The sequence below is a fragment of the Zonotrichia albicollis genome, chromosome 1 (assembly GCF_047830755.1).
Source record: "Zonotrichia albicollis isolate bZonAlb1 chromosome 1, bZonAlb1.hap1, whole genome shotgun sequence".
NCBI classification, from domain to species: Eukaryota; Metazoa; Chordata; class Aves; order Passeriformes; family Passerellidae; genus Zonotrichia; species Zonotrichia albicollis.
The window spans coordinates 579,821-601,148 of NC_133819.1; the positions used below are offsets into that span (position 1 = coordinate 579,821).

At 48.1% G+C, this 21,328-nt stretch overlaps 4 long non-coding RNA genes across 4 annotated transcripts; all 4 read right to left on the minus strand.

Moving 5' to 3' along the window:
• Nucleotides 1-7,489: 7,489 nt before the first annotated feature.
• LOC141728450 (uncharacterized) lies at nucleotides 7,490-11,236 on the minus strand. The gene is made up of 6 exons (XR_012579371.1): nucleotides 11,028-11,236; nucleotides 10,446-10,584; nucleotides 8,719-8,851; nucleotides 8,322-8,643; nucleotides 7,867-8,024; nucleotides 7,490-7,763 (listed from the first exon to the last, which is right to left on the minus strand). It is a non-coding gene; the product is annotated as an uncharacterized LOC141728450 (long non-coding RNA).
• A 2,347-nt stretch (nucleotides 11,237-13,583) lies between these two features.
• LOC141725228 (uncharacterized) lies at nucleotides 13,584-14,638 on the minus strand. The gene is made up of 3 exons (XR_012577080.1): nucleotides 14,529-14,638; nucleotides 14,225-14,304; nucleotides 13,584-14,148 (listed from the first exon to the last, which is right to left on the minus strand). It is a non-coding gene; the product is annotated as an uncharacterized LOC141725228 (long non-coding RNA).
• Nucleotides 14,639-15,436: 798 nt separating this feature from the next.
• LOC141725229 (uncharacterized) lies at nucleotides 15,437-17,093 on the minus strand. The gene is made up of 4 exons (XR_012577082.1): nucleotides 16,984-17,093; nucleotides 16,680-16,759; nucleotides 15,935-16,603; nucleotides 15,437-15,857 (listed from the first exon to the last, which is right to left on the minus strand). It is a non-coding gene; the product is annotated as an uncharacterized LOC141725229 (long non-coding RNA).
• A 798-nt stretch (nucleotides 17,094-17,891) lies between these two features.
• On the minus strand, nucleotides 17,892-19,548 carry LOC141725233 (uncharacterized). Its single transcript, XR_012577083.1, has 4 exons — nucleotides 19,439-19,548; nucleotides 19,135-19,214; nucleotides 18,390-19,058; nucleotides 17,892-18,312 (listed from the first exon to the last, which is right to left on the minus strand). It is a non-coding gene; the product is annotated as an uncharacterized LOC141725233 (long non-coding RNA).
• Nucleotides 19,549-21,328: the final 1,780 nt, after the last annotated feature.

A 21,328-nucleotide genomic window follows, 5' to 3' on the forward strand; every position in this document is an offset into this window, starting at 1 on the left:
TTCCCAGGTAAGCAAACCTCAGCAGCCCAGGTTGGTGTGGCAGATTGCTGCAGGCGCTTCGGACTCTGAAACCAGCCTGATTTTTTGGTGATAGCAACTTTGGTCCAGGAGGCATCCTGCACAACGCAGAACATCAGGTGGCAGACGGCCGGTCACTCAGGGCCACAGGCCCCTGAACACTAGTGCTGACCCTTTTCCCAGGTAAGCAAACCTCAGCACACCAGGTTCATGTGGCACATGGCAGGAGACACGTGCCGAGGCCAAAGGGCTGGAGTTGGAACTGGTGCCAGCTTGGGTCTGCACGGCGTATTTGGCAATGCAGCATTTCAGCAGGCAGCCGGCCACTAAGGGCCCCTGGGCACAGGAGAGAAATGCCACCCTCTACACAAGGAAGTGTAACTCACCAGCTCAGTTTCCTGATGGCAGGTTGCTGCAGGCATTTGTGACTCTTAAACCTGCCGGACCTTGCGGTGGTGGCAGCTTGGATCCACGAGGCATCCTGCGCAATGCGGAATTTCAGCAGGCAGCCGGTCACTCCAGGCCACAGGCCCCTGAACACTAATGCTGACCCTTTTCCCAGGAAAGCAAACCTCAGCACACCAGGTTCATGTGGCAGATGGCAGGAGACACGTGCCGAGGTCAAATGGCTGGAGTTGGAACTGGTGCCAGCTTGGGTCTGCACGGCGTATTTGGCAATGCAGCATTTCAGCAGGCAGCCGGCCACTAACGGCCCCTGGGCCTCCTGAACACCAATGCCGCCCTTTACACAGCTAAGTGTAACTCACCAGCTCAGGTTTCTGATCACAGGGTGTTGCAGGCATTTCTGACTCTCAAACCAGCCTGACTTTGCAGTGGTGGCAGCTTGGATCCACGAGGCATCCTGCGCAATGCGGAATTTCAGCAGGCAGCCGATCACTCCACGCCACAGGCCCCTGAACACTAGTGCTGCCCCTTTTCCCAGGTAAGCAAACCTCAGCAGCCCAGGTTCGTGTGCCAGATTGATGGAGGCGCTTGGGACTCTCAAACGAGCTGGATTCGGCACAGATTGCAGCGTAGGTCCAGGAGGCATCCTGCACAATGCGGACATTCAGCAGACAGCCGGTCACTCCGGGCCACAGGCCCCTGAACACTAGTGCTGACCCTTTTCCCAGGTAAGCAAACCTCAGCAGCCCAGGTTGGTGTGGCAGATTGCTGCAGGCGCTTCGGACTCTGAAACCAGCCTGATTTTTTGGTGATAGGAACTTTGGTCCAGGAGGCATCCTGCACAACGCAGAACATCAGGTCACAGACGGCCGGTCACTCAGGGCCACAGGGCCCCTAAAACAAGTGCTGACCCTTTTCCCAGGTAAGCAAACCTCAGCAGCCCAGGTTGGTGTGGCAGATTGCTGCAGGCGCTTGGGACTCTGAAACCAGCCTGATTTTATGGTGGTAGGAACTTTGGTCCGGGAGGCATCCTGCACAACGCAGAACATCAGGTGGCAGACGGCCGGTCACTCCGGGCCACAGGCCCCTGAACACTAGTGCTGACCCTTTTCCCAGGTAAGCACAACTCAGCAGTCCAGGTTCATGTGGCAGATGGCAGGAGACACGTGCTGAGGCCAAAGGGCTGGAGTTGGAACTGGTGCCAGCTTGGGTCTGCACGGCGTATTTGGCAATGCAGCATTTCAGCAGGCAGCCGGCCACTAAGGGCCCCTGGGCACAGGAGAGAAATGCCACCCTCTACACAAGGAAGTGTAACTCACCAGCTCAGGTTTCTGTTCGCAGGGTGCTGCAGCCATGTGTGACTCTCAAGCCTGCCTGACTAAAAGGTGGTGGCAGCTTGCATGCCGGAGGCATCCTGCGCAAGGCCGAATTTCAGCAGGCAGACGGCCACTAAGGGCCCCTGGGCACAGAATACCAATGCCAAATCTACACAAGGAAGTGTAACTCACCAGCTCAGGTTTCTGATGGCAGGGTGCTGCAGGCATTTCTGACTCTCAAACCAGCCTGACTTTGCAGTGGTGGCAGCTTGCGTCCAGGAGGCATCCTGCGCAAGGCGGAATTTCAGAAGGCAGCCGGTCACTCCACGCCACATGCCCCTTAAAATTCGTGCTACCCTTTTCCCAGGTAAGCAAACCTCAGCAGCCCAGGTTGGTGTGCCAGATTGCTGCAGGCGCTTGGGACTCTGAAACCAGCCTGATTTTGTGGTCGTAGCAACTTTGGTCCGGGAGGCATCCTGCACAACGCAGAACATCAGGTGGCAGACGGCCGGTCACTCCGGGCCACAGGCCCCTGAACACTAATGCTGACCCTTTTCCCAGGTAAGCAAAACTCAGCAGCCCAGGTTCATGTGGCACATGGCAGGAGACACGTGCCGAGGCCAAAGGGCTGGAGTTGGAACTGGTGCCAGCTTGGGTCTGCACGGCGTATTTGGCAATGCAGCATTTCAGCAGGCAGCCGGCCACTAACGGCCCCTGGGCCTCCTGAACACCAATGCCGCCCTTTACACAGCTAAGTGTAACTCACCAGCTCAGGTTTCTGATCGCAGGGTGCTGCAGGCATTTCTGACTCTCAAACCAGCCTGACTTTGCAGTGGTAGCAGCTTGGATCCACGAGGCATCCTGCGCAATGAGGACATTCAGCAGACAGCCGGTCGCTCCGGGCCACAGGCCCCTGAACACTAGTGCTGACCCTTTTCCCAGGTAAGCAAACCTCAGCAGCCCAGGTTCGTGTGCCAGATTGATGGAGGCGCTTGGGAATCTCAAACGAGCTGGACTCGGCACAGATTGCAGCGTCGGTCCAGGAGGCATCCTGCGCAATGCGGACATTCAGCAGACAGCCGGTCGCTCCGGGCCACAGGCCCCTGAACACTAGTGCTGACTCTTTTCCCAGGTAAGCAAACCTCAGCAGCCCAGGTTGGTGTGGCAGATTGCTGCAGGCGCTTCGGACTCTGAAACCAGCCTGATTTTGTGGTGATAGCAACTTTGGTCCAGGAGGCATCCTGCACAACGCAGAACATCAGGTGGCAGACGGCCGGTCACTCAGGGCCACAGGCCCCTGAACACTAGTGCTGACCCTTTTCCCAGGTAAGCAAAACTCAGCAGCCCAGGTTCATGTGGCACATGGCAGGAGACACGTGCCGAGGCCAAAGGGCTGGAGTTGGAACTGGTGCCAGCTTGGGTCTGCACGGCGTATTTGGCAATGCAGAAATTGCAGCAGGCAGCCGGCCACTAAGGGCCCCTGGACACAGGAGAGAAATGCCACCCTCTACACAAGGAAGTGTAACTCACCAGCTCAGTTTCCTGATGGCAGGTTGCTGCAGGCATTTGTGACTCTTAAACCTGCCGGACCTTGCGGTGGTGGCAGCTTGGATCCACGAGGCATCCTGCGCAATGCGGAATTTCAGCAGGCAGCCGGTCACTCCAGGCCACAGGCCCCTGAACACTAATGCTGACCCTTTTCCCAGGTAAGCAAACCTCAGCACACCAGGTTCATGTGGCAGATGGCAGGAGACACGTGCCGAGGCCAAAGGGCTGGAGTTGGAACTGGTGCCAGCTTGGGTCTGCTAGGCGTATTTGGCAATGCAGCATTTCAGCAGGCAGCCGGCCACTAACAGCCCCTGGGCCTCCTGAACACCAATGCCGCCCTTTACACAGCTAAGTGTAACTCACCAGCTCAGGTTTCTGATGGCAGACTGCTGAGACCACTTGGGACCCTCAAACCTATCTGACTTAAACGTTGTGGCAGCGTGGGTCCACGACACAACCTTGAATACAGAATTTCAGCAGGCAGCCGGCCACTAAGGGCCCCTTGGCCTCCTGAACGTGAACGCCTGCCCATTCCTCAGCTAAGCGTCACTCAGCCACCCAGGTTCCTGATGGGAGATAGCATGAGGCACGTGCCATGGCCACCGCAGCTGGAGTTACCACTGGTGCAGGCTTGGGTCTGGTAGGCATATTTGGCAAAGCAGTAATTTCAGCAGGCAGCCAGCCACTCCAGGGAAGGCCAATGCCAGCCCTTTCCTAGAAGAAGAAACCTCAGCAGCCCAGGTTCCTTGCTAAAGAATGCTGGAGCCATTTGGGACCCTCAAACCTGCCTGACTTAAAGGTGGTGGCAGCTTGGGTCTGGGAGGCATCCTGCACAATGCAGAGTGGAGGAAAGGGAGCGAGACAAGGCGAATACGGGGAAAAGGAAAGAGGGCTAGGGAGAGGGGCAGGCGCGGAAGCCTCACTGAGCCCCTCCCAAGGTGGCGGCCTCTCTATGCAGAACTGCTCTGCCCACAAGGCAGCAGCACTGCTGCCCGCCCCAGCCGGGGGCGCAGCGCGCCTCGGGGCTGCGGGCAGGGAAGGTGGCAAAAAAGAACAGGCGCGACCCCCACCAAAAACTGCTCTGAAATAAATGCCCCAAATAAACCAGTAAGAAGAAAAAAAACCCTCCTGCCTCTAACCTAATAGGATAAAAAAGGAAAACAGCAAACAAAACCGAGTAATTTCTTTTAAGAAATATTTAAATATTTTTTTAAATATTTTTTCATAATAATACTCACCTTTATAATGTATATTGATGTATACTGTCTATTTATACATTTTATTTATAAATAAATTTATAGTCTATATTACATCTATTCCTAATACTTAAATTTATTTATATATTTTTATACATATTTTTACATAGTCTGTATATATTTGTTTTAGGATTTTTGCTTCTGTAAAATTTACATTATTTAAAATAATTCCTCTCTTTCTACCTGTATAAAAGCCAAAAAGAACCCCTTTAATTTACATGTAGTTAAATTTTTTTTAAATTATATTTTTCATATTTATATCCACATTTATACACAAATATACATTTTGAATATAATGTTTAATTTTTCATTTTTAATGTTCGATTAATTTATAAATTTTTATAAATTAACCTAACCCTAACCCTATTTATATACTTTTATATGTATCTTCATATAGTTTTTATTTATTTCTGTGTTAGGATTTTTACTTCTGTAACATTTATATTATTTTTTATAAATCCTGCCTCCGCCCAAATTATAGCCAAAAAGAACCCCTTTTTTTTCAACTGTATTTAAATTTTTTTAAATTGATATTTTCAAGTTTATATTCACATTGACATTTAAAATGTATACTAATGCATACTGTTATTTGTATTCTATATTACATTTCTTCCTGCTATTTATATTTACTTATCTATTTCTAAATATTGAGATATATTTTATATTTATGTATATATTTATATCTTGATAGTAGAACAGTAATATCCATATTCATATTATTTAAAATAAAAGCCCTGCCTCTAACCCAATAAGAACCAAAAAAACCCCAACCCTTTCTTTTAAACAACATTTAAATATATATATCCTTATGTTTTCATATTTAATAGACATTATAAATATAAATGTGAACATAATGTATATTGCTTACTTATACATTTATCTTTATCAATGTCAATTTATAAATAAATTTATATTCTAAATTACATCTACTCCAAGCACTTATATAATCAATATATAAAAATATATGTATAAAAATATATAAATTTCTGTGTTAAGATTTTTACTTCTGTAACAGTTATATTGTTTAAAATAAAACCCCTGCCTCTACTTAAATAAAAGCCAAAAATTCCCTTTCCTTTAAAATATATTTACATATGTTTATATTTATATTCCCACTTATAGAATATAAATAACCTTATATGGCAATATAAATTATATTACAAATCTGCATTTTACTTACATAAATTTATATTTAAATTTATATTCATAGCTTAATAATTTCTCTTTATATATTTATTATATAGTTCTATCTTAATATTCACATTTTTATAATAATTATATTATTTAAAATAAAACCTCTGTCTCTAACCAAATAAAAACCAAAGACACCCCTTCATTTAATTAAATATTTAAAATTCTATTCACATCTACATTTATAATTTTCTTTATAGATATTACATATTAGAGATAATACCTTATATTGATTCATATTTATTATATTAATAAAGAAAATATATAAATATTTAAAGTTAGATATATAAAATAAAAATAATACATTTTATTTATTATATGTACCGATATCTGTATATCAGGATTTCTATTTTTATATTATTTCTATTTATAGTATTTATAAAAAAACCCCAGCCTATAACCTAAAACAACCCAAAAAAATCTCCAATTTATTTTAACATTTTTATATTTACATTCTATATTTTTATATCTTTGTAACATAATAATATATAAATTATAGTCTGTTATATATATATGTTACAATTATATACCATAACTAATATTAACAATTATATACCATAGTTTTATATATGTTTACATATGTTTAATAGTTTTATATATGTATCTGTTATCTATATTTATATTTATATTTACCACTCAAATTTTATATATATTTTTAAATTTATATTTATTTCTATTTTAAATGATATATTAAACCATATAAATTCATTAACCCGACACATCAGAGCCACAACAATACCGTACCTTCGTCAGCAACGGCACGCAGCACACGCTCATCCCATCGCAGCACATCAAAACAAAACCTATTTTTATTACTAACGGAACAAACATCCCACAACATTGAACCCTCATAAAACCTCACATAAACCTAACTGTAAAGAAATTTTAAATCCCACTATAACTAGCCCAAAACCTCCGCACATTCTCATCATAAACTTCCTCCTAAACCAATATCTCAAAAACCCCATAAAACTCAAATACACCTTGAAAATGACACAACTGCTAAGAAAAACAAACACCCACTAAAAATTAAATCAAACCAACTCACTAGACTCAAAACTAAACAGTACTAAAAGAAGCCCCCAAAGCTCTACCTTTATGCTAATGCACAAATAAAAACCAATAATCTATAAAACTTAATTTAAAATTAAAAGAAAACTAACTTATATTTTTTAGTATTTTAACAGTTTAGATTTTTTATTTTTATGCTTTCACTGCCCAAATTAAAAAACATATTGCCTATAAAAACCCACCATGTGAATACCCCTGGCACCAAAAATAAAACTAAAAAAACCTATCGAACCAGAAAGAAAATGGAACTTAGGAAAACCAAAACCATAACGTTCAAGTACTCACACCACATCCCTTACCGGACAGCAACTATAAACAACATCAAACCATACAATCAATTCTAAAAACCACCTTAAAACCACTACATTGAAAAACCTTTCAAAAATTAAACACTGCATTTAACAAAAGCCATCGAATAAATTCACACCCACAAACTCCGGCAGCCCAGCTGGCCCAACCAAAGCTGTATGTTTATGCATACAGTAAACAAAGCCAAAACCCCAGTAATAACTATCACAAGTCTATGAAAGAAACCTATTGAAGTCAATCCTGTCTCAAATTCAAACCAACCCATCCAGAAAGTTAGTTCACTCAAAAAACAACTTACACTGAGTTAATCATACCAAGAAATTAAACAACACACCATATACCACCAATGAATATAATAGTCAGGTAAAGAAAAACTACTTTTTTTTTTCTTTTTTTTATTTAAACTAACTTCTTTTATTAGCTAGAACAAAAGATTTTGCCAGGCCTGTAACAACAACAACAACTTCTTTTTCTTCTTCACCTTCTGAAATGTCCCTTCTCACTCCCAAATTCCTTTCAACTCCTGAGTTTACATCCAAGCAAAAAGCAAAATTCATGCGCTCGCGCGTTCGGTGCTCCTGTCAGATTCTCTCTTTCCCTCCACATCTTCTTACACTTTCAGTCTTCATGCTGTCCTGCTGTGATGAGTCTGACAGAAGAACAGGCACATGTTAACAGAGCATTTCCCTCCCCAGAGCTGGTTTCCTCAGCGCATTTCACTCAATCCCAAGCCTGCAATGATGCACGCTCACCTGAAGCAGGGGGAGAAATCTGTAAAGGTCACTAAATACATAAAAGCGCATCCCCATTGTTCCATTACTCAGCAGCCCATCCGGCCAAGGTCAGAGCTCGCTGCCCACCGAGGACACGGCAACCAGCAGGGCCCTTTCTCCCCCTCTCCAGCACGGACCTGCGAAGCCAGAGAGGAGTTTACAGAGACCGGGAGCCGGCGGGACGGGACGGGCGCCCGGCCCGACCTTCCAAAGCTGGCGGCAGCGACGGCGGGGAGAGCCACGGCCCCGCTCCGCCTCCTGCACCGCCTGCCCGGGGCCGCCCCGCCGGGATTGTCCGGCCCGCGGTCGCTCCCAGCGCCTGGAGCGGGGCGGGCGCGGGCCCGGGGGCTGCAGCCTTGTTCCGACGCCGCTCGCCCGCCCCCGCCCGCTGCCCCCGACCCGTGGAGCGCTGCGACCGCGCCTCCGCCGCCCACCGAAACTGGCCCCGCCGGGCCGCCCCCGCCGTTTCTCTCGGTCATTGTGTCCCTTTGCACTCCTGAAATGTCCTTCCCCCGTCCCCGGCATTTACAGACCCTGGCCCGCCCCTCACCCTTCCCTCCCTCGGCAGCGGCGTCCTTGCCCCGCCCCGGGCACCCAGCTGGCTCGGGGGGGTGCAGTACCGCTCTGTGGCCACAGGGCGGCAGATTTACCGGGGTGTGCAATGTTCCCACCCATTTCGCCGCCAACTTGAGAAGGTCAAAGAAAGTCCGCGACATTCGTGACACGCCCTTCCCAAGAAGCCGGCCGAAAGAGGCCCTAGGGAGAGAGAGGGGATAACCCAGATGCCTTTCAGAAACACGCCAAAATGCACCCGCTAGCGCCATCACTGACCCCACAGACTGCATCGGGTACACTTGAAAGGCCACAGAAAATCCCATCGGAGCCGCGCCGGGGCCGGTATTTCATGAAGGCAGCCGATTAGACCGAGCCGGGTCCTCCACTTCCCCGCCCTTTTCGCCGCCATCTGGAGAAGGTCAAGGAACAGTCCGAGACACCCGCGACACGCCACTCCCAACACGGCGGCCTCTCGGCTGCCTGCCGGCGCACGCCTGCAGTACCGCGCTCTGCCCACAAGGCGGCAGCACTGCCGCCCGCCCCAGCCGGGGGCGCAGCGCGCCTCGGGGCTGCGGGCAGCGAAGGCGGCAAAAAACAGGGCGACCCCACGCTGAAATAAAACTCCTCTGAAATAAATGCCAAAAATCTTACCCGATCAGAAGCAAACAAGCCCCCTTGCTTTAAAACCATAAATTTGGTATTTCTATTTCCCGTATTTATACTCACATGCATATTTATAGTGGACATTGATGTAGCATGTAATTTATATAATATAAGTAAATATAAATAATAGGAATAGACAGAATATATTTTGTGGTTTTATAAATATCTTTCTATATTGATTGGATATCTCTATGTTTAAAATTAAAAGCATGATAGAAATGTATTATTTAAAATAAAAATCCCATCCTAATAAATACAAAAAAGCTCTATTCTTTTAAACTGTATTGAAATATTTTTATATATATAACTTGCATGACTATATTCACATTTATATTTATAGTTTATATTTAAGCATTATATTAATCATTCTATATAATATGTATCCTATTCAAATAATAGAGATGAATTATTTTTAAAATTATGAACCATATCTACTGCTACAACTTATTTTTTCTTATATTTTTAATTTTTATACTAATCTTTAGCTATTTCTGATCTATTTCTATACTTCGAATTCTACCTTTATATTATCTGTACTTATAATTTTCATACTAAAACCCCTGCTTTTACCAAAAAAAACTAATATTTTAAACTACTTATAAAAAATTAATAAAAAACAACAGCCCACTTACTTTATTTATATCTATGGATATGGTGTAATTATAACAATTATATGGTGTAAAAATATAACAAATGATAGATATGATAAATCTATATTTATATCTTTTTCTAGTGTATTTTAGGAAATATAAACTTGTTTCAAATATATGCAGATATTTTATATTTAAAATAATTTAACAATTCTTTATATAACATAAATCAATACCATCCATAATGCATGTAATACTATATATAATTTCTTTCCAATTTTTTCTGGGTGTTTCCTGGGTCTTTTCTTGCCCTTCTTGGAATTTTTTTCTGGGTTTTCTTTGGGTTTTTTCTTGCCCATCTTGGGGGTTTTTCCTGGGTTTTTCTTGCCCATCTTGGGGGGTATTTTCTCATTTTCTTCTGTTTTTTTTCTTGCCCGTCTTCGGGGTTTTTTCAGGGTTTTTTCTTGCCCATCTTGGGGTTTTTTTCTGGGTTTTTTCTTGCCCATCTTGGGGTTTTTTTCTGGGTTTTTTCTTGCCCATCTTCGTCTGTTTTTCTGGGTTTTAAGCCAACATGGGTACATTCCATGTCAGTACATACAATATAACCTGGCTGGAGATTTGCTGTCAGGTTTTGCAACTCATTGTTAAATTTAGAATAAAAAAAGTCACACACAAGGTTAACTCCAGTCAGCATGTGCCCACCCATGCAGAGACGAGCAGACACAGACACAGCCACGTGCTCTCACACACTCTTTCCGCTTAGACGCTCGCTGCGGCCCTGACTCCAGACACTGAGGAACGTGCTGTGACACATCTTCTATCACATCTTCTGGCTGCCGCTCCTTGATGTTAAATGGTAGATTCGGGGGAAGTTGGCAGCTTCAGGGACCTGCGAGACGACAGGAAGTGGCTAAAGAGTGGTTATCTGACAGCTAGGACTTCTCCCCACTCTGGACCAATAAATTATCTACCCAAAATCCCACAAAAGACAGATCAACAGTAAAGTTTTTATAACTGTGCTACCTAACTGTGACTACGTGCCAGGTCAGGGCAGCTGCGTTCGTAAGTGGCACAATGTAAGTACAGACAATATCAGCTGAGGCAAACAGTGCAAGTGTACACAGGGTGTAAGTATACACAATATAGGGTAGCACACTTACATGCTGTGTAAGTACACACAGTACAAGCCAACATAGGTACACAGAATGTGAGTACACAGAGTATAATCCAACAGAGATACACATGGTATAGGTACATACAAACATAAACCAACACAGGTACATAAAATACAAGCCAGGACTGGAGATAACTTCTGGAAGATGAATTATTGACCTTCACACGCTTTGAGAAGGGTTGGGGTTAGATAGAACCACTGCAGTCACCTAGGGAGGTGAATCTGAAACAAAGTCAGGACAAAAGTCACAGGGCGGCAGGACAGCTAAAGAGCTCCAGATGTCCTGTGTCCATCTACAAATCCCATCTAGAGTCCAACTACACCCCACATTACACATTCCAAGTCCCCGGGCCCTCTCCTATTACAGCTGGCCGTGCGGCAGGGCAGAACAGCTCCGGCACCCATATGTGTGCAGACACCCGTGACACAGAACGTGACAAACAGGGGGACATCAAACACCACACATCATGCTTGTGGTAAGGGCCTCGAGGGAAGAAGGCAAAAGGGACCCCAAAGACACACTAGGGAACACGGCACACCGGAAACCACGACACAAACCAGAGCTGTTCTGCACTGCCCGCCTGAAAGCTGCCATCAAAAGTAGAGCCTCTCCCTTTAGCTGTCCTAAGAGGCCCTTGGACAAGTTTGCTTTTCCCTCCGCTAATTTTTAAATCTGTCCCAAGAACTCCCAACCTGCTACGCCCCCATCTCCAGGCCGTGGCTCCCAACTTATCTTTGGGATGATCGGTGATGGGAATCCACGTTGCACCTGAAATGAGTCTGCTTCAGAGAGCCTCGTGATCGCCTGTGAGCCTCTCGGTCAGCTACAATAAAGAAAACCAAAACCAAAGAATGAGTCCAGAGTTATGCGGGCCAAATCCCAGCCAGTCAGCTACTTGCCCTCTCCTGAGTGTGCCTGGCTCCCTCAGGCTCCAGCTTCATCCTGATTCCAAGGCTGTGGCCTTTATTAGGGCTGGCACCTGGGTTAGAGAAAGGCAAAGTTAAATGGCATTCCTGTGAGTGCACTGGATGACTCTGTGTGCTCTAAGACATGGGAATGCCTCTGCTAGAAGCCTTGTGGGGGGGGCCCTCAAATAAACAAATAAACACCCTTTCTCACCCTGCTGCCTGCAAACCCCCTCCCAAGAACTCCTAACTGGATACCTGCTCACCCTCCCTCTCCCACTCACAATCCTCAACTCACCTGAAGCCTCAATCTCAAACATCATCCTTGACACTGGGCAGATCCCTCTTGTGACATGATCAAGCTGCTGAAAAAATTCTTCTCCTTGAGAGCTGAGCAATAACAACCACTTCTCTCCACGGCCCACCTTGACTGCTGCTATCCAGATTCACTTCCTAAAAAGAAAGACAAAGAAGTGAGCTCTAACAGAGTCACCATGTACACGTCTGCTCCACAGACAAATGGGGCCTCACCTGCTCGGGGGAATCCCCTCACCCGGGATGGGGCCCTCTGGCCCAGATTTAATTCATCTGAATCTGAAAAAAACGTTAGGACAAGAGTCACACTGTTGCAGGACAACTTAAGAGCTCCAGATGTCCTGTGTCCATCGACAAATCCCATCTGGAGTCCAACTACACCCCACATTACACATTCCAAGTCCCCGGGCCCTCTCCTATCGCACCAGGCTATGCAGCAGGGCAGAGCAGCCCCGGCACAAATGTGTGCTGACACCCGTGACACAGGACAGACAGGACAGGACACACAACGGGGACACAACAGGAACAGAAATCTCTTGGCAAGGAAAATGGCTGCAAGGACTGAGAGCATGCAAAAGGAGATGACTGAGTTCAAACTGACGGTGAGCTGATGAGGCTCAGAGAACACTGCAGGAAGAAGATGCTAACTGAATGATTGATTCCAAGAACAGTAAAGATGGATGCCTAGGAATCCTATGGTCAGAATCCTCTGCCTGCCCTCACATTCTTTCAAGCCCTAATCCACCATAATGGATCCAGGTGGGGCACAGCTGTCCGTACAGCTCAGAACAAGACCTGACAAGACATCTGACTGGATGCTTCCAAAGACAGAAGAGAGTCTGATGCCTGCCTGAGCTCCCGAGTCAAAAGTTCTATGGCCTGGGTGCCAGGCCAAGGAATGCAGAGATCACAGATGCTAACAATGATGCCAAGGTTTCTGACAGGCCCCTCAAAGTGCTAAGGTAAAAGACAGGAGATACACAAACAACACATAATGCACAGCAGACAAGTGACACCAGACACACCGGGACTGCTCTGCCCTGAACACCTCAGCACTGTGATCAAAGGTGAGACTTGGCTTTCATGGGGCCTAAGGGGCCACTTCATGGACACCCCCCCACCGCCAAATTGGACTCAAAAACCCTTCCCAGTAATTCCCAAACCAGCACCCTGCCTTCATCCCCTCTGTGGGTCATAGCCCTCTACTTATCTCTCAGACATCTGGCAATGCCGGTCCGTGCCACGTGCAAAGAAAGGCCACCTCGTCAGCTGGGAAGGTCCTGCTGTCACCGGGCTGGTGTCTCTCAGACAGCTAGAGTAAAGAGAACCAAACATCAGTGCCTGATCTTGGCACCCCATCGGCCAAAACCCCACCAGTCTGCTACTCACCCTGCTCCTAGGAAGGCCCGGCACCTGCTAACTCTGACCCTCTGCCATGGATGCAATGCATCTGCACCTGAAAGAAAGTCAGAACATGTGTCAAACACCACCAGGATAACTCACAAGCTGCAAACACCTTAGGTCCATCTAGGAATAGCATCTAGAGCCCAAGTACAGCCCCCATTACAAATTTACACTCCCCAGGGCTTGTCCCATTGCAGCTGGCCATGCGGCAGGGCAGAACAGCTCCGGCACCCATATGTGTGCAGACACCCGTGACACAGAACGTGACAAACAGGGGGACATCAAACACCACACATCATGCTTGTGGTGAGGGCCTCGAGGGAAGAAGGCAAAAGGGACCCCAAAGACACACTAGGGAACACGGCACACCGGAAACCACGACACAAACCAGAGCTGTTCTGCACTGCCCGCCTGAAAGCTGCCATCAAAAGTAGAGCCTCTCCCTTTAGCTGTCCTAAGAGGCCCTTGGACAAGTTTGCTTTTCCCTCCGCTAATTTTTAAATCTGTCCCAAGAACTCCCAACCTGCTACGCCCCCATCTCCAGGCCGTGGCTCCCAACTTATCTTTGGGATGATCGGTGACGGGAATCCACGTTGCACCTGAAATGAGTCTGCTTCAGAGAGCCTCGTGATGGCCTGTGAGCCTCTCGGTCAGCTACAATAAAGAAAACCAAAACCAAAGAATGAGTCCAGAGTTATGCGGGCCAAATCCCAGCCAGTCAGCTACTTGCCCTCTCCTGAGTGTGCCTGGCTCCCTCAGGCTCCAGCTTCATCCTGATTCCAAGGCTGTGGCCTTTATTAGGGCTGGCACCTGGGTTAGAGAAAGGCAAAGTTAAATGGCATTCCTGTGAGTGCACTGGATGACTCTGTGTGCTCTAAGACATGGGAATGCCTCTGCTAGAAGCCTTGTGGGGGGGGCCCTCAAATAAACAAATAAACACCCTTTCTCACCCTGCTGCCTGCAAACTCCCTCCCAAGAACTCCTAACTGGATACCTGCTCACCCTCCCTCTCCCACTCACAATCCTCAACTCACCTGAAGCCTCAATCTCAAACATCATCCTTGACACTGGGCAGATCCCTCTTGTGACATGATCAAGCTGCTGAAAAAATTCTTCTCCTTGAGAGCTGAGCAATAACAACCACTTCTCTCCACGGCCCACCTTGACTGCTGCTATCCAGATTCACTTCCTAAAAAGAAAGACAAAGAAGTGAGCTCTAACAGAGTCACCATGTACACTTCTGCTCCACAGACAAATGGGGCCTCACCTGCTCGGGGGAATCCCCTCACCCGGGATGGGGCCCTCTGGCCCAGATTTAATTCATCTGAATCTGAAAAAAACGTTAGGACAAGAGTCACACTGTTGCAGGACAACTTAAGAGCTCCAGATGTCCTGTGTCCATCTACAAATCCCATCTGGAGTCCAACTACACCCCACATTACACATTCCAAGTCCCCGGGCCCTCTCCTATCGCACCAGGCTATGCGGCAGGGCAGAGCAGCCCCGGCACAAATGTGTGCTGACACCCGTGACACAGGACAGACAGGACAGGACACACAACGGGGACACAACAGGAACAGAAATCTCTTGGCAAGGAAAATGGCTGCAAGGACTGAGAGCATGCAAAAGGAGATGACTGAGTTCAAACTGACAGTGAGCTGATGAGGCTCAGAGAACACTGCAGGAAGAAGATGCTAACTGAATGATTGATTCCAAGAACAGTAAAGATGGATGCCTAGGAATCCTATGGTCAGAATCCTCTGCCTGCCCTCACATTCTTTCAAGCCCTAATCCACCATAATGGATCCAGGTGGGGCACAGCTGTCCGTACAGCTCAGAACAAGACCTGACAAGACATCTGACTGGATGCTTCCAAAGACAGAAGAGAGTCTGATGCCTGCCTGAGCTCCCGAGTCAAAAGTTCTATGGCCTGGGTGCCAGGCCAAGGAATGCAGAGATCACAGATGCTAACAATGACGCCAAGGTTTCTGACAGGCCCCTCAAAGTGCTAAGGTAAAAGACAGGAGATACACAAACAACACATAATGCACAGCAGACAAGTGACACCAGACACACCGGGACTGCTCTGCCCTGAACACCTCAGCACTGTGATCAAAGGTGAGACTTGGCTTTCATGGGGCCTAAGGGGCCACTTCATGGACACCCCCCCACCGCCAAATTGGACTCAAAAACCCTTCCCAGTAATTCCCAAACCAGCACCCTGCCTTCATCCCCTCTGTGGGTCATAGCCCTCTACTTATCTCTCAGACATCTGGCGATGCCGGTCTGTGCCAGGTGCAAAGAAAGGCCACCTCGTCAGCTGGGAAGGTCCTGCTGTCACCGGGCTGGTGTCTCTCAGACAGCTAGAGTAAAGAGAACCAAACATCAGTGCCTGATCTTGGCACCCCATCGGCCAAAACCCCACCAGTCTGCTACTCACCCTGCTCCTAGGAAGGCCCGGCACCTGCTAACTCTGACCCTCTGCCATGGATGCAATGCATCTGCACCTGAAAGAAAGTCAGAACATGTGTCAAACACCACCAGGATAACTCACAAGCTGCAAACACCTTAGGTCCATCTAGGAATAGCATCTAGAGCCCAAGTACAGCCCCCATTACAAATTTACACTCCCCAGGGCTTGTCCCATTGCAGCTGGCCATGCGGCAGGGCAGAACAGCTCCGGCACCCATATGTGTGCAGACACCCGTGACACAGAACGTGACAAACAGGGGGACATCAAACACCACACATCATGCTTGTGGTGAGGGCCTCGAGGGAAGAAGGCAAAAGGGACCCCAAAGACACACTAGGGAACACGGCACACCGGAAACCACGACACAAACCAGAGCTGTTCTGCACTGCCCGCCTGAAAGCTGCCATCAAAAGTAGAGCCTCTCCCTTTAGCTGTCCTAAGAGGCCCTTGGACAAGTTTGCTTTTCCCTCCGCTAATTTTTAAATCTGTCCCAAGAACTCCCAACCTGCTACGCCCCCATCTCCAGGCCGTGGCTCCCAACTTATCTTCGGGATGATCGGTGATGGGAATCCACGTTGCACCTGAAATGAGTCTGCTTCAGAGAGCCTCGTGATGGCCTGTGAGCCTCTCGGTCAGCTACAATAAAGAAAACCAAAACCAAAGAATGAGTCCAGAGTTATGCGGGCCAAATCCCAGCCAGTCAGCTACTTGCCCTCTCCTGAGTGTGCCTGGCTCCCTCAGGCTCCAGCTTCATCCTGATTCCAAGGCTGTGGCCTTTATTAGGGCTGGCACCTGGGTTAGAGAAAGGCAAAGTTAAATGGCATTCCTGTGAGTGCACTGGATGACTCTGTGTGCTCTAAGACATGGGAATGCCTCTGCTAGAAGCCTTGTGGGGGGGGCCCTCAAATAAACAAATAAACACCCTTTCTCACCCTGCTGCCTGCAAACTCCCTCCCAAGAACTCCTAACTGGATACCTGCTCACCCTCCCTCTCCCACTCACAATCCTCAACTCACCTGAAGCCTCAATCTCAAACATCATCCTTGACACTGGGCAGATCCCTCTTGTGACATGATCAAGCTGCTGAAAAAATTCTTCTCCTTGAGAGCTGAGCAATAACAACCACTTCTCTCCACGGCCCACCTTGACTGCTGCTATCCAGATTCACTTCCTAAAAAGAAAGACAAAGAAGTGAGCTCTAACAGAGTCACCATGTACACTTCTGCTCCACAGACAAATGGGGCCTCACCTGCTCGGGGGAATCCCCTCACCCGGGATGGGGCCCTCTGGCCCAGATTTAATTCATCTGAATCTGAAAAAAACGTTAGGACAAGAGTCACACTGTTGCAGGACAACTTAAGAGCTCCAGATGTCCTGTGTCCATCTACAAATCCCATCTGGAGTCCAACTACACCCCACATTACACATTCCAAGTCCCCGGGCCCTCTCCTATCGCACCAGGCTATGCGGCAGGGCAGAGCAGCCCCGGCACAAATGTGTGCTGACACCCGTGACACAGGACAGACAGGACAGGACACACAACGGGGACACAACAGGAACAGAAATCTCTTGGCAAGGAAAATGGCTGCAAGGACTGAGAGCATGCAAAAGGAGATGACTGAGTTCAAACTGACAGTGAGCTGATGAGGCTCAGAGAACACTGCAGGAAGAAGATGCTAACTGAATGATTGATTCCAAGAACAGTAAAGATGGATGCCTAGGAATCCTATGGTCAGAATCCTCTGCCTGCCCTCACATTCTTTCAAGCCCTAATCCACCATAATGGATCCAGGTGGGGCACAGCTGTCCGTACAGCTCAGAACAAGACCTGACAAGACATCTGACTGGATGCTTCCAAAGACAGAAGAGAGTCTGATGCCTGCCTGAGCTCCCGAGTCAAAAGTTCTATGGCCTGGGTGCCAGGCCAAGGAATGCAGAGATCACAGATGCTAACAATGACGCCAAGGTTTCTGACAGGCCCCTCAAAGTGCTAAGGTAAAAGACAGGAGATACACAAACAACACATAATGCACAGCAGACAAGTGACACCAGACACACCGGGACTGCTCTGCCCTGAACACCTCAGCACTGTGATCAAAGGTGAGACTTGGCTTTCATGGGGCCTAAGGGGCCACTTCATGGACACCCCCCCACCGCCAAATTGGACTCAAAAACCCTTCCCAGTAATTCCCAAACCAGCACCCTGCCTTCATCCCCTCTGTGGGTCATAGCCCTCTACTTATCTCTCAGACATCTGGCGATGCCGGTCTGTGCCAGGTGCAAAGAAAGGCCACCTCGTCAGCTGGGAAGGTCCTGCTGTCACCGGGCTGGTGTCTCTCAGACAGCTAGAGTAAAGAGAACCAAACATCAGTGCCTGATCTTGGCACCCCATCGGCCAAAACCCCACCAGTCTGCTACTCACCCTGCTCCTAGGAAGGCCCGGCACCTGCTAACTCTGACCCTCTGCCATGGATGCAATGCATCTGCACCTGAAAGAAAGTCAGAACATGTGTCAAACACCACCAGGATAACTCACAAGCTGCAAACACCTTAGGTCCATCTAGGAATAGCATCTAGAGCCCAAGTACAGCCCCCATTACAAATTTACACTCCCCAGGGCTTGTCCCATTGCAGCTGGCCATGCGGCAGGGCAGAACAGCTCCGGCACCCATATGTGTGCAGACACCCGTGACACAGAACGTGACAAACAGGGGGACATCAAACACCACACATCATGCTTGTGGTGAGGGCCTCGAGGGAAGAAGGCAAAAGGGACCCCAAAGACACACTAGGGAACACGGCACACCGGAAACCACGACACAAACCAGAGCTGTTCTGCACTGCCCGCCTGAAAGCTGCCATCAAAAGTAGAGCCTCTCCCTTTAGCTGTCCTAAGAGGCCCTTGGACAAGTTTGCTTTTCCCTCCGCTAATTTTTAAATCTGTCCCAAGAACTCCCAACCTGCTACGCCCCCATCTCCAGGCCGTGGCTCCCAACTTATCTTCGGGATGATCGGTGATGGGAATCCACGTTGCACCTGAAATGAGTCTGCTTCAGAGAGCCTCGTGATGGCCTGTGAGCCTCTCGGTCAGCTACAATAAAGAAAACCAAAACCAAAGAATGAGTCCAGAGTTATGCGGGCCAAATCCCAGCCAGTCAGCTACTTGCCCTCTCCTGAGTGTGCCTGGCTCCCTCAGGCTCCAGCTTCATCCTGATTCCAAGGCTGTGGCCTTTATTAGGGCTGGCACCTGGGTTAGAGAAAGGCAAAGTTAAATGGCATTCCTGTGAGTGCACTGGATGACTCTGTGTGCTCTAAGACATGGGAATGCCTCTGCTAGAAGCCTTGTGGGGGGGGCCCTCAAATAAACAAATAAACACCCTTTCTCACCCTGCTGCCTGCAAACCCCCTCCCAAGAACTCCTAACTGGATACCTGCTCACCCTCCCTCTCCCACTCACAATCCTCAACTCACCTGAAGCCTCAATCTCAAACATCATCCTTGACACTGGGCAGATCCCTCTTGTGACATGATCAAGCTGCTGAAAAAATTCTTCTCCTTGAGAGCTGAGCAATAACAACCACTTCTCTCCACGGCCCACCTTGACTGCTGCTATCCAGATTCACTTCCTAAAAAGAAAGACAAAGAAGTGAGCTCTAACAGAGTCACCATGTACACGTCTGCTCCACAGACAAATGGGGCCTCACCTGCTCGGGGGAATCCCCTCACCCGGGATGGGGCCCTCTGGCCCAGATTTAATTCATCTGAATCTGAAAAAAACGTTAGGACAAGAGTCACACTGTTGCAGGACAACTTAAGAGCTCCAGATGTCCTGTGTCCATCTACAAATCCCATCTGGAGTCCAACTACACCCCACATTACACATTCCAAGTCCCCGGGCCCTCTCCTATCGCACCAGGCTATGCGGCAGGGCAGAGCAGCCCCGGCACAAATGTGTGCTGACACCCGTGACACAGGACAGACAGGACAGGACACACAACGGGGACACAACAGGAACAGAAATCTCTTGGCAAGGAAAATGGCTGCAAGGACTGAGAGCATGCAAAAGGAGATGACTGAGTTCAAACTGACGGTGAGCTGATGAGGCTCAGAGAACACTGCAGGAAGAAGATGCTAACTGAATGATTGATTCCAAGAACAGTAAAGATGGATGCCTAGGAATCCTATGGTCAGAATCCTCTGCCTGCCCTCACATTCTTTCAAGCCCTAATCCACCATAATGGATCCAGGTGGGGCACAGCTGTCCGTACAGCTCAGAACAAGACCTGACAAGACATCTGACTGGATGCTTCCAAAGACAGAAGAGAGTCTGATGCCTGCCTGAGCTCCCGAGTCAAAAGTTCTATGGCCTGGGTGCCAGGCCAAGGAATGCAGAGATCACAGATGCTAACAATGATGCCAAGGTTTCTGACAGGCCCCTCAATGTGCTAAGGTAAAAGACAGGAGATACACAAACAACACATAATGCACAGCAGACAAGTGACACCAGACACACCGGGACTGCTCTGCCCTGAACACCTCAGCACTGTGATCAAAGGTGAGACTTGGCTTTCATGGGGCCTAAGGGGCCACTTCATGGACACCCCCCCACCGCCAAATTGGACTCAAAAACCCTTCCCAGTAATTCCCAAACCAGCACCCTGCCTTCATCCCCTCTGTGGGTCATAGCCCTCTACTTATCTCTCAGACATCTGGCGATGCCGGTCCGTGCCACGTGCAAAGAAAGGCCACCTTGTCAGCTGGGAAGGTCCTGCTGTCACCGGGCTGGTGTCTCTCAGACAGCTAGAGTAAAGAGAACCAAACATCAGTGCCTGATCTTGGCACCCCATCGGCCAAAACCCCACCAGTCTGCTACTCACCCTGCTCCTAGGAAGGCCCGGCACCTGCTAACTCTGACCCTCTGCCATGGATGCAATGCATCTGCACCTGAAAGAAAGTTAGAACATGTGTCAAACACCACCAGGATAACTCACAAGCTGCAAACACCTTAGGTCCATCTAGGAATAGCATCTAGAGCCCAAGTACAGCCCCCATTACAAATTTACACTCCCCAGGGCTTGTCCCATTGCAGCTGGCCGTGCGGCAGGGCAGAACAGCTCCGGCACCCATATGTGTGCAGACACCCGTGACACAGAACGTGACAAACAGGGGGACATCAAACACCACACATCATGCTTGTGGTGAGGGCCTCGAGGGAAGAAGGCAAAAGGGACCCCAAAGACACACTAGGGAACACGGCACACCGGAAACCACGACACAAACCAGAGCTGTTCTGCACTGCCCGCCTGAAAGCTGCCATCAAAAGTAGAGCCTCTCCCTTTAGCTGTCCTAAGAGGCCCTTGG